This window comes from Lissotriton helveticus, chromosome 3_1 (genome assembly GCF_964261635.1).
Source record: "Lissotriton helveticus chromosome 3_1, aLisHel1.1, whole genome shotgun sequence".
In the NCBI taxonomy this organism is placed as follows: domain Eukaryota; kingdom Metazoa; phylum Chordata; class Amphibia; order Caudata; family Salamandridae; genus Lissotriton; species Lissotriton helveticus.
In genome coordinates, this window is record NC_136061.1 from 670,675,368 (window position 1) to 670,689,533 (window position 14,166).

Consider the following 14,166-nt stretch of genomic DNA (forward strand, 5'->3'; position numbering starts at 1 on the left):
ATATGTCTACAATGAACATCCATCATGTTCACGTAGGATTAACTTTTCGCTGGCAACTCACTTACAACTAGGACAATGCGCAAAGATAGCTTTGCTATATCGATGTGAGCACCTGAACCCTCTATACATTGCACTGCTGGCATATTGCCAAGAATGTTTCATAATAAAGTGACAATCTTGGGTAGAAATAGTTGCCCAGTCGAATTTACAATGACTAATACAAGGTGAAAACGATCGTTTCATTACTGAATTTTGGTTGTTCGTCTATTTTTCAGTTGGATCTGGTTTTTACTGTGGAAGAACCATAATCTGGCTTGGTACTTTTGACCGAACGCCTTCCAAGGGAGATATTTGTGACTCCCTAAGGTAAAGTTTCTAAAGATATGTACTCACATGACTATGTTTAGTGCATAAAAAAGTTTGCTAGAGCTTGAAAAAATCCTCTTTCTTTGCCTCCTTTCCACAGAGTGTGACATCACAAACTAAATCGTTGTTCAGAAGTCACACAGTGCAATCTGTTTTTTTTAAAAGTAAGTAGTTAATATGACTGTGATCGAAGAAAAACCGCAGCCATATTCAAATATGTTCACACATTTAAGTTTAAAATGTCATTATTTGTCGCCACAACGACAGAAATGTATGTTAGAACTATGAAGTCTAAGACAACTTGAGTCTGAGTTTAAATAGATTGAATGTATTTATGAACAAGTTTCTATTATATCAGCAACACTGATAGAGATCATATGTTAATTTCATGTTATGTCATTCTTTAGGGTCATCAATACTACATTAACCCTTCGTCCTGATGATGGTCTTGGGATAATACCATATAAGACCGAAATGTCGACATACCAGTCCATGTCTGCATTTATTTTCATCTGACTTACTGGCTATTTCAACAAGAAGTCATTTTTACTCATTATACCGACTGGATTGTTAATCTTTTAGATTTATGGAATGAATGTCCGTTTCCTTATACTTAAGATTTGGTAGTAATTAAGTTGATTATGTACCCTTATAATATATGAGTGTGATTCAAAGATATAAAGAATAAGTCTCTTTGAAATATAAATTCTTGTGTTGCTTTTCATTTTTTAACTGGTTTTGTATGTCTGAATAGTTCTAATTCCTCAAAGCTAGTGTGGTAGTATTTGAGGTCCAATCACCAATTCTTGGGTGTCACAACAACTACGACAGCTACTGATAATTTCAGTTTAAGAGCTCTAGTAACATAGACCTTTTGACGCTGTAACGTTGAATTAAAAAATATAACCCTTGCTGGTACCCTTATTTCATATTTACTATTTGCCCGAGCCCACAAGGGTATATTGGGTTACCCACCCCTTCTCAGCAAAATTGCAGCACAGATAATTTCTGCTGTGGGCCACTCTTCAAGTGGTTGAACAGGTTAATACTTGTTAAAACTTTCCCTAACATCTTTACAGAGATAGACATTAGATTCCTTTAATGTCTGAGGTTGAAACTCTTTCGTACACGGAAGAATATGTCCCAAAAATAGCAGCAGGTCCTTCCCTTTTGGGCAATAAAGGTGCAGTCTCCCATTCACCCTATGAATCAGACCTGAACCAATTATAAAGCCTCAAAAAGAAGCTGGTAAGAACGGAGCTTCATGCCAAATTCCTTACTGACTGCCTTAACGCTAACATCATACCTACAGGGCTTCAGATTGAAAACATTCCTATTATCTTCACAGATGACAACGATTTTAAAATTGGCTTCAGTTTCGCAGCGAATAAATGTTCAAGAACGTGGATGGTTTTAAGCATCGAAACTGCAGCCAAACAGATCATACTTTTACTGAAGGAAATAGAAATAATTGAAAATAAGATTAACTCTGACAGCAACATCACCAACGCCAAGTTGCTCTTAGATAAGGTGGCACAAACGATCAAGGAATTTGAGATCTTTAATGCACAAAAGAAAACTGGCAAACTCCACAAAGATATCCGTGGAAATAACAAGGACAAAACCTATCCTTATTTACAAAAAGATTTTTACGAATCTTAAAATACCAACAGGGGTGCTCAACATTTTCAACAAAAAAGAACAACTTTTTCAGATACAGGATCTGACACAGACTCAGAACAACAAGGTGGGCAGTCTAGACCCAATTTTGACCAACATCCCTCAACCTCCCGACAGTCTTTTTTAGCGCAGGACAGGAGAGGAACAGGCCGTCCCCGGAACAACAGAGGTGGGAGAAGAGGATGGTTTCGGAACCAATACACCCCAGGCCAACGCCAGACACGGAATCAATATTACGAATGGTAGGAGATAATGACACCATCCCTATCCTCAATATTTCCAATCATATTCTCACGGAATCAGAAATAGGGGTTCTTTCCTCTGGGATTTCCTTTGTACCAACAATTAGGAACAGTCAGTTTCAAACTAAACTTGAATTGTACAAATTCTTTAGAACTATCAGATTAAAGAATTTTTTCTTTAATAAACCATCCAACCAAGAAAGAAATGTCACAGGTCTACGTCCACCATCAACCTTTTTTCCATTAAACAACATGGTGTCAAAGGAAATAGTCATTTTTGAAAATGCAGTCTTAATTGAAATGGAAAATCTCATTAAACAATTGCCCTTTGCCAGGAACAATCTAAGTAAGGAAGAATTAACAGCTTTGAGAAATCTTGAATGCCTACCAGATACCCTTATAAAACCGGCAGACAAAGTGGGAGGTATTGTCCTTTGGGATAGAATAGCGTAGAGGAATGAAGTCTTAAAACAGCTTTCAGTAACAGATAACTACAAACGACTTTCCAGCAACCCTACCCCTAGATTAGAAAAAGAGATATCATGTCTCAGCCAGATAGGCCTTAAGGGCGATTGGCTTAGTGAAAAAGAAGCTCTATTCCTGATAAACAAGGCTCCAACTGTGCCGGCCATATACATCCTCCCCAAGGTGCATAAAAATACCACTCAACCACCGGGGAGGCCCATAGTGTCAGGGTGCAATTCAATTCTCAAACCCCTAGCACAATATGCCGACCACTTCATTCGACCGTTTGCAGTAGAGGCAAAAACCTACATCAGAGATACAACATCAGTCATCAACAAACTAGAGAATCATTCATTCAATCCAGAAGAAGAATATTTGGTTACGATGGATATAGAAAGCCTCTATGCCAACATTCCCCAACAAGAGGCTTTGACTATACTGAGCGATCTTCTAGACTCTCGCTGTCGACCCCATGAAGTACCAACTAACTTCATACTTGAATGCATTAGAATCTCCTTATGCGAAAACTTCTTTCTCTTCGAAAGAAGCTATTTCCAACAACTTAAAGGAGTAGCAATGGGGGCAATATATGCCCCAGACATAGCGAACATCTATGTCTCAGAGTTTGAGAAGAGATTCATTTACCATCCTTTGAATCTATACCTGGCCAACATTTCATGTTGGCTCAGGTATATTGATGACGTGTTTGTCATCTGGAGAGGTAGTAAAGATCTCCTTGCCAACTTTCACTTATGGCTCAATGAAAGAAATCCCAATTTGACATTCACCCTAGAAAGCAATAACCAAGAAATGAATTTTCTGGATTTAACAATCAAAGTGAATGATGATAACACCTTGTATAAAACACTCTATACATAACCCACCGCTAGAAATACTCTCTTAAAATACAGCAGCCATCACCCCAAGGCATTTCGGGATGGCTTACCCTTTGGACAATTTCTCCGTTTACGGAGGAATTGTACAAAGAAAACAGACTATTTCAGAGAAGCTATGGCCCTGAAAAATAAACTGTTAGAGAGGGGGTATCCTAATAAACTTCTCAAAAACTCTCTCAAGAGAGCGTGGTATAACAACCGAGATTTGCTACTTTCCAATGGAACCAAAAAAGACATTAATCCTCTTGTCTGTGTCACAATATTTGCCACAATTAGTAACCAGCTGAACAAAATAATAACAAAGCACTGGTCACTTCTCACAGAGCTGCCTGAACTCAAAAAGAAACCACTTTTTTCATTCAAACGAGGCCGTAATCTACGTGATAGGCTACTACATGCGTATGAAACAAACAATCTGAATCTTGTGGATAACATGAAACAACTAGTCCCTCTGATAGGACATTTCAAATGCAACAATTGCATGGCTTGTAGTACCACTTCCAACATCAAGTCATTCGAGCTTAATGGTAAGACAATCACGATTAAGAATTTCTCAAACTGTCGAACACAAAATGTGGTATACTATATACAGTGTCCCTGTGGCCTGATATACATTGGCAAGACCACCCAGATGATAAAACAAATAATTCTACAACACCAGTCTCGAATAAGGTGTAGAATTGAAAATGAGCCCTTAGTCGAACACTTTCTACATTTTAAACACACTGAAAGAGAAATGAAATGGTGGGTGATAGAGGTGATCAAACCCACCATTAGACAACATAACGTGGACAGACTTTTGACCCTGAAAGAAAATCAGTGGATTGAACCCACCAACAGCATAAAAAATGGGTTGAACTCCTTTACAGAATGGCATACACTAGCCTGTTTGACTTAGATCTGCAAGGTCATATACTGACCCATCCAATAGGCCCTGGTCCAGTTATACATATTTACCAGTTTTATTCTTGTGTACAGCATGTCAACGCCAGGTAGTTATATAAAATGTGCGCGCAACTTTGGATGCGACAGTATGATCTAAATTTGAAAAGTCAAAAGTTTTTGGCAATACATGCCAATCGTACTAAATGCCTCAAAGGATCGGTAAGGTCACATACTGTCTTTTCCAGCAGTTCCTAGGTTTGTTATACATAATTATGAGTTCAAGTCTTATGTTCAGCATGTCAACGCTATCTGGTTATACAGAATGTGCGCGCGCCTTTGGATGCGACAGTATGATCTGAATTTAAAAAGTAAAATTGTCTGTATGCATGCTAATCGAACTTAATGCCTCCAAAGAGGTAGTTTTGCTTAAGAAACTAGATTGTACACGCTCTCGGAGCGACAGATTTGTGTTGAAGTATATGTGTATGTACTATTCTTTTGGACAGTTCTGTGATCCATCATATATTTTCACGAAATATCCCATAGGTCTGCTAACACGAAACACTCTTTTCCGAGATGGTAATGTCATGTACACAAGTTGAAATTAGACATTTCAAAATGGCGTATGTCATAGCCTTCAATACCCATCATAAATATACGTGAATGAGCCATCTGAGCCACAAAAGTTCGGCATCGTGAATACATTGTGATTAGCCAAACAACTGTGTAACACAGGTCTTGTTTAATTCAATAGTTGATCGTGTACAAATACAGGTGACTTTATATCTAACCAAGGAATAACAAAATAAATTACACAGAAACAATAAATTGAGAACAAATATTCATAAGCATCTGGACTCGATGCATTTGATAATATGGGTAATAGACTTTAGCCTTTTTCACTATTCGAGGCAGGTTATCCATAAGTTTAGTCATTTAAAGATGGCTGCCTTATTCGTGTGACATAATAGTACCGATAAGTGACGCCACTAGAGACACTACCGCTGCAATGCGGAAATGAGGTATAAAAATGGCCGCTATGGTGCAGCTTGTTAATAACCTCCGACTAGATTCCTCGGTTGCAGTGTTCCCGTCTACGCGTATTTTCAAACTTACAGAAAGTAAGTACAGCTTGCTGCTAGGTGCGACTAGATATTGGGTTTACACCAGCTTAGTTTCCTTAACCATTACCAACTGGGGTGTTGTTAAACTATTGTGTCTTCTGACACTTGACTGTTCGGCCTGACCTTTGATTCTCCAACTGTGAGGACAGAAATGTAACGTAATTCTTCCTCCCTCTACACATAAACTGATTGTTTGGTTATAGTACATACCCTTATGAATGCGAGGACAGAGAAATAAACGAACTCTGCCTCTTAACACCACGTAATGATGTTTGTCGGCAACAATCAATTGCCCTAAGACCAGCTGATGTACAGAAACATTTTTCTGTCCAATAGTTTGACAGGACCAGCGAATGCATTAGGGTTCTATGATTCGGCTGTCTTAGCCTATATGTCTACAATGAACATCCATCATGTTCACGTAGGATTAACTTTTCGCTGGCAACTCACTTACAACTAGGACAATGCGCAAAGATAGCTTCGCTATATCGATGTGAGCACCTGAACCCTCTACACATTGCACTGCTGGCATATTGCCAAGAATGTTTCATAATAAAGTGACAATCTTGGGTAGAAATAGTTGCCCAGTCGAATTTACAATGACTAATACAAGGTGAAAACAATCGTTTCATTACTGAATTTTGGTTGTTCGTCTATTTTTCAGTTGGATCTGGTTTTTACTGTGGAAGAACCATAATCTGGCTTGGTACTTTTGACCGAACGCCTTCCAAGGGAGATATTTGTGACTCCCTAAGGTAAAAGTTTCTAAAGATATGTACTCACATGACTATGTTTAGTGCATAAAATTTTTTGCTAGAGCTTGAAAAAATCCTCTTTCTTTGCCTCCTTCCCACAGAGTGTGACATCACAAACTAAATCGTTGTTCAGAAGTCACACAGTGCAATCTGTTTTTTAAAAAAAGTAAGTAGTTAATATGACTGTGATCGAAGAAAAACCGCAGCCATATTCAAATATGTTCACACCATTTAAGTTTAAAATGTCATTATTTGTCGCCACACCGACAGAAATGTATGTTAGAACTATGAAGTCTAAGACAACTTGAGTCTGAGTTTAAATAGATTGAATGTATTTATGATCAAGTTTCTATTATGTCAGCAACACTGATAGAGATCATATGTTAATTTCATGTTATGTCATTCTTTAGGGGTCATCAATACTACATTAACCCTTCGTCCTGATGATGGTCTTGGGATAATACCATATAAGACCGAAACGTCGACATACCAGTCCATGTCTGCATTTATTTTCATCTGACTTACTGGCTATTTCAACAAGAAGTCATTTTTACTCATTATACAGACTGGATTTTTAATCTTTTGTATTTATGGAATGAATGTCCGTTTCCTTATACTTAAGATTTGGTAGTAATTAAGTTGATTATGTACCATTATAATATATGAGTTTGATTCAAAGATATAAAGAATAAGTCTCTTTGAAATATAAATTCTTGTGTTGCTTTTCATTTTTGAACTGGTTTCGTATGTCTGAATAGTTCTAATTCCTCAAAGCTAGTGTGGTAGTAGTTGAGGTCCAATCACCAATTCTTGGGTGTCACAACAACTACGAAAGCTACTGATAATTTCAGTTTAAGAGCTCTAGTAACATAGACCTTTTGACGCTGTAACGTTGAATTCAAAAATAAAACCCTTGCTGTCACCCTTATTTCATATTTTCTATTAGCAATGACAAAGGATCCTCTGCAGTTTGAGACTATAGAGCTACAATTGAATCATCCTGCCGGGCTCATATGCCACTATCACAAGCCTTGAGGAAGTCACGGTGGTGACGAAACGCGCGTTGGCTGTTTCTGTGCTACCAAGTCAAGAAACCGAAATTCTAAGAATTTGTGCTTTTTCTAATGCTAAGACTGTTTGAAATATAATTTATGTGTCTTTGATTAAATAAATCACTGTTGAATCATCCGATTCTATTCTGTTTACTAAATCCCTGTGGTAGAAGATTTCTCTCACCATTACATGGTGTTACCTCTGCTATATAAACTCATTTACAAATTGTACTTATAACATTTAGAGTGCCGGGGTTCAGTCTCTTTAGTCTTGATATATTCTTATCCCACAATGCCTGACATCTTTGTTGTATACTATTAGTCTGGTTTCCCTTCAATAAAGATAGGACCCTGCAACCAAATGTAGCACCATGGTGCCACTGACCATGATTGTGTACTGATTAATTTACTCAGAAATATGGTCTTTCCTGGCAATCATGGTGCCGGGGTGCGGATGTATGATGTTACAACGCATACTTTTACAACGCATACCTTTACAACGCATTTTTAACAACGCAACATCCATTACAACGCACTCCATTACAACGCATGCCATTACAACAAATTTTTAAAAACTACCTTTACAACGCATTCCATAACAACGCATACTACCTTTACAACGCACGCCATTACAACGCATAACATTACATTGCATGTATGGTAAGTATTGGATAGTATAGGGGTAAAAATTACTATTCTAACTCTAGGGGGGTGCAACAGTAGGGTAATTGTTGGATAGTGTAGGGGTAAAAATTACTATTCTAACTCCAGGGGGTGCAACAGTAGGTTAAGTGTTGGAAAGTGTAAGGGTACTATGTGTTGTAATGTTATGCGTTGTAATGGTATGCGTTGTAATGACATGCGTTGTAGTGGAATGCGTGTAGTGTCATGCGTTGTAATGGCATGCGATGTAATGGATGTTGCGTTGTAAAAGTTTAGTTGTAATGGTAGTGCGTTGTAACAGTTGCGTTGTAAAGGTTGTTTCCCTCGGGGTGCAGCAGAGTATTTCTTGCAGAACAGCGTAGGACGAGATACCCCTAAAAATCCCTGCTGCAATATTCTAGCTCTCCACGTTTTATCCTTGTACCTCATAATTCCAGCCTTAGCTATTGCATCTAACTTCACTACTAGCTCTTTGCTGTCTGTTAGGAGATTCATTACATTTGCTAACTCTTTCTCATATTGCGTGGTGTTTACTAGGAATGTTCCCTGTTTGACGGCTACACTTGTATTCTTCAAAGGAAAAGATGTAATAGACAAGTGTAACCAATCTAAGTTGCTTGTGTGTGGAATCAAGGAGCAAACTAAACAAGAAGTATTAGAAGTCTACGTACCTATGTCCATCATGTGTTGATACCACATATTATCTAATAAGCTAGCATGAATACTATGAGATATATTTTTCTGTTCAGGTACTTCTCTCTGTAAGCACGTAATACTATTACATCATCCCATATATGAAGTAAAATACCATTTCAATGTAGCCCCCAACATGAGAAGACATAAAAAGAAAAACAAAACAGCTATACATAACTATGCCTGGGTGTAGTTCGCAGAGTTTTGCTACACGGAACTTTGTGAAGTTGCAAAAAAACTCCATGAAGTTCTGCAAGTAGCGGAGTGTTGTGCAAACTGCTGTTCGCACTGGTCTTTCTGCAGCTCGGGGAGAAATTCTACTCGAGCTGCAGCTCGAACTCGCAAACTTACCGTTCGCAAGCAGGGAATAAACTCCGCTGCACTACAGTAAGCGGGGTTTTCTTACACCCCGCGGGCTCCGCGGAGTGCAGAGGGCAGAAAACTCCGCAAACGGAGCAGAGTTCAATACCCAGGCCTATACATAATTGTCCGCTAGTAGAGTCGACAAAATACTGCAGTCGCGCTTTGAAAGGAGCCATTGTTACTCTTGTGTCTTGCTTTTCCCCTCTTGATCCCCTTATATCTGTGGAAGTGTCCGAGGCAAGGCGTGATCCAGTCACATATACTTTATATGGATCCATGGTTTTCCTGCCATCCACCTTCTCTAGAGTGGGAGTACCCATTGTCACTGACAAGGGGCCGCTGTTCTTGAGATCCTTACATTGCCGGATGAAATTCCACACATAGACTTCCAGGCCAATGGGTATCAGACTGGTCTGCTGGGCTGAGGCAGTCTTCTCCATTCACAATACCTGTCTAGAGAAGAACTTGACAGATTTCATTAACTCAGACAAATGACAGCTCATTTTATCACCTAAAACATCAGCTGTCTTATGGGCATCTGTCTTTTGCCTCATCATTGGTTTTTTTTTCTGGATTTTTAAGTAGCACACACTTGACCCAAAGGTATCAGAGCGCTTTACATGAGCACCAGTTGCATTACAGATGGACACATTCATTTTGTTAGGCACGGGGAGATTGTGATTTGCTCAGAATCACAGGATGTTGAGCGTCCTTGCCGAGACTCGAACGTGGTTACCCAACTTTGAAATCGGCCGCTCTAGCCATTGGGCCACATCCTCTCACCTAAAGGGATGGGCAGGGATGTACTGTCACTATTTGATGTGGTGTTAAGTGGTGATAGCTTCCTGGCTGATTTCTGAGGGAGTACAAAGCTAGTAGTAGGCAGTACAGCCATTTCCTTTGTAGAGTTGCACATTGTTTGCTTATTTCTTTCTTGAGGAGGCCTTTCAGGTGCTCTACTATTCCATTACTTTGGGGGTGGTAAACAGATGGCAGTTTATGTTTTAGCTCTAAGGCGGTTCAAATGTGCTTAAAAATGACTAAATGGGGATTGTTTATCAGAACGAATCTCTTCTGCTACACCCCATCTCGGTATCACCTCTCTTATCAGAAAACTTGCTGCTGCTTTAGCATCATTACATACACAGGGTCCTGCCACAATTCATCATGAAAATGGACAAACAACTACTATAAGGTACCTGTAATTGTTACATCTTTCTATCATGTCAACATAATCATAATCAAAGTGTAGATTTTGAAATGGAACTGTTGGGTGTGGTATTTTGTGGTGATCACATTTAAAGTCGGCTTGGGGTTATACTGTTGGCATATGGTACATTCTGCAATGTCGAAAGTGATAATTTCAGAATGTTGTGGAATAAACCAATCTGCCTGTAATGTAGCAAGAAGATATTCTTTTGCGGTATGTGCTGGGAGATGTAGTTGCTTTAGAGTTGTGTATAACAGAGGTTGTGGCATTACTAGCTTGCCTGTTAATAAAATCTGTTGATGACTGAATGTAATCTCGCTGTTTCCACAATGCCCTTTGGTGAGATAATGCCTGTTCTTGAAATTCACACAAGGGAGGTTTTGCTGTCTCTGTATATGGGAGTGGCATTTCAGTTGTGTCCTGTTGCCTACTTCGCATCATGACTAATGTGTTTTCATCACATTGATTATAATTTGGGGGTGCTTTAGCTGCTTCTGTAGCTGCCCACTCTGCCAGGGTATTACCCTTGGTGATAAGGTCTTGCTGATTGGTGTGCACTGCACACTTTGTCACTGCAGCTTTAGAAGTGACAAGGATTTAATTAATTGTACCAATAATTCCCTATGCATTACAGGGGAGCCATCATATTTAATAAATCTCCTCCTTGCATATCTATGAATGCTGGAATGTACAGTGGTGGCGGCATATGCTCAAACTGAATAAATGATGACCTCTAGTCCCTCAGCTTGCTGCAATGCTTCAATGATGGTGACTAATTAGCACAGTCATGTACTTGTTCATCGTCAGTAACTGGGTGTGCAAAGAATCTTGCTGGATTTACTATGTGACAGCCAACACTTGTAAAGATGTATTAAACCTATTATGTTGTATCCAGATGCCCTCTGAGTTGTGAGAGTGCTCTTACTTCTAAATAAATCCGTATTTGTAAAGCACGAACTTCTCACCCTTACGGGTCTCAAGGCGCTGGGGGCCATTGTGGAAATTAAGTGAGCTATTGCCCAGAGTCACATGGTGCCGAGCTGAGCTGCCGCCAGAGATGGGGATCGAACAGTGAACCCTGTGCTCTGAAGTCAGCTGCCCTGGCCTCTGCACCACACCTCTCCACTTCTTTGGTGAAATAGCAAATACCACAGGCTCTACATACAGAATTAAAGGTTATCCCATCACTATTGTGGTGTTTTTCCGGACTGCAAATGCTGTTATAGCCAATGCTTGTTCACATGCATAGTGAGCTTTCATGATTTAGAAGGCAATTGGTTTGTGTCTCATAGATATCTTTTGACAGTAAGGCTGTCATTATCATTTCAATGCAATGACAGAAGAGATAGAATGCTTTTCTGTAGTCAGGCGTACTAAACACTGGAGCATTTGTCATTGTATTCTTCAACTCTAGAAACGCTGTCTCTCTTTCATGACTTCAATTTATTTTGTTCCCATTGGTATGGGACTCCTTTAGAGCGGTCAAGGGTCGTGTAGTTAGGGCCGTATAGCCAAATACCCACTGTCTTCCATAATTGCCGAGTCCTAGGAACTGCTGCATTTGTTTGGTGGTGGTGGGCTTGGGCATATTTCTGATACTCAATGCTCTGCCAAGTGTCACTCTTCTCCCATCCTTGGATATTATCTGTCCCAAATAATACACTTCTGTCTGCAAATATTGCAATTTGTCTTTATCCACTTTGTATAATTTCTTTGCAAGCATGCAAAGAAGACCAATAGTATAATTTGTGCATTTGTCTTCAGTGGGACTACACACTAAAACGTCCTCCACATACTGTAAAAGGGTGCTTTTGTGTTTTATGCTTGCTAAATCCTTTTTCTCTGTCCTGTTAAAGATACTTCGGGACTCACCGTAAGCCTGTCGGAGCCTTCTATAGAAATACTGAGTTTGTCTGTACATAAATTCTGAAGATATTGAGTATCTGGGTGCAGTGGAATGCTAAAAAATGCATTTTTAAAATCAATTACTGAAAAGTATATGACATCCATAGGAAGGTTTGTTAGAATGACTGATGGGTCTGGTACCACCGGAAATTTCGGAATTACTTTATTATTCAGAGGGCCGAAATTTTGAATCATCCTCTACGTTCCCTCCCCCGTAACCTTTTTTATCGGGTAAATGGTGTATTACAGATTGATGTTCTCTCATTTATTATCCCGATAGTGCTTCCAATTGAAAATCAGTCCATCCCCCGGTGCACACCTTCTCTCCTTGATGACAAGTCAGGGATTCCTTAAATAGGTTAAATCATAAGGCTCGAAGACTTTCTTTAGAAGAATTATTTATTCACAAATTAATTCTTTGGCATGTAAACCAAAAACTACACGCGAGCATGTTGATCAAATATCACAGAGCGCAGCGCATCCCAAGGGGACTACGGATTGCTCTTAAACCGTCCTTGTTCAAAAATTCAAAAAAATTCCAAGACCGGTGGTATGCTATTCTAAATAAATGTTCGTTGGACCTAATTCTACTAATTATTGAGGAACATTCTGACATTTTAAGTGACTTGACAAAGGAAACTGATGAGATCACGGAGGAATTATCAGGAATGATGTCCTCAGAAGAACTAGTCACAACATTGAAGGACATGAATGATCAAATCGCCAAACACACACAAGAGATTAATGAGAGAAAAATAAGAAAATTTAGACGAGACACCCTCGACTACAAATTAGGTGAGGTTTACACCTGGGCGGATGTGTGCGCCCAAAGGAGAAGAAATCGCCTTTACTCACAATATACCGACACCTCCTCATCAGGAAGCGATATTTCGAATAAACCTCCTATGTCAAAACAACAACCTCAAAGAAAACAAACAGCAACCAACATTGAGGGAGCACCAACGACATCCGCAACAACCATTGCAACAACCAGTACCCCATAACAGCCTTTTTTAGAACAAGGTTCCGACCAAACAGACGACCCAGGAGGGGACAAAGAGCAACCAAACACAAGAAGTGTAACATCCAAACAGAAAGACAAGAAGAAGACCACAATAAAGACCAACTAGTGATAAACATCTCAGATTATACACTATCCAACCAGGAATTGACATTGCTACAAAAAGGGACATCTTTTGTCCCTACCACACAGACCAACAACTTAGAGTTAGAAATTAGTCTATACAAATTGATGCGGAAATTAAGATTACGTCACTTCTTTGATAACATCACTCCCAAATCTATCATACAGGAACCTGGCCAATTGAAGGGCTTAAGATCAAAAAGTAATTTTTTGGCTCCCATGAACCACAAAACTCTAGATCTGTTTGAGATTCTTGTAAAACAAGCTCTGACTAATTTGAAATATCAACAAACCATCAAAAAAAACATCACCAACAAAGATTTCGGCACATTGAAAAAGTTGGCCAACAACAAATCGATAACTTGTGTCAAAGCTGACAAAGGAGGTGGCTTGGTAATCATGAACTCTACTATGTATGAGGCGAAGGTCAGAGACCACATATCAGATTCAACTACATATGCTGTATTAGATCAGAACCCCACCAACGAATACATGAAAACATTAACAGAAATCATTCAAAGGGCCAAAGACAATGGCGTCATCAACGAAAAAACAAAGACGTTCCTGATCAAAAAGCATCCGAGAAGTCCAACCTTCTATATGATGCCGAACATTCACAAGAATCTGTATGACCCTCCCCTAAGACCAATTGTATCCACCAGAGGGAGTTTACACGAACCTATTGGTCGTTTTCTAGACAAATATCTTCAAACTTTGGTTCAA

General features: G+C 39.3%; 1 long non-coding RNA gene across 3 annotated transcripts; it reads left to right on the forward strand.

Annotated features, from left to right (window-relative positions):
* Positions 1-276: 276 nt before the first annotated feature.
* LOC144822840 (uncharacterized) lies at positions 277-7,581 on the forward strand. Of its 3 annotated transcripts, none has more exons than XR_013608701.1 (4): positions 277-366; positions 467-530; positions 774-6,413; positions 6,515-7,581. It is a non-coding gene; the product is annotated as an uncharacterized LOC144822840 (long non-coding RNA). The 3 variants fall into 3 exon arrangements; XR_013608700.1 differs by having other exon boundaries at positions 774-860; positions 6,323-7,581; XR_013608699.1 differs by having other exon boundaries at positions 774-7,581.
* Positions 7,582-14,166: the final 6,585 nt, after the last annotated feature.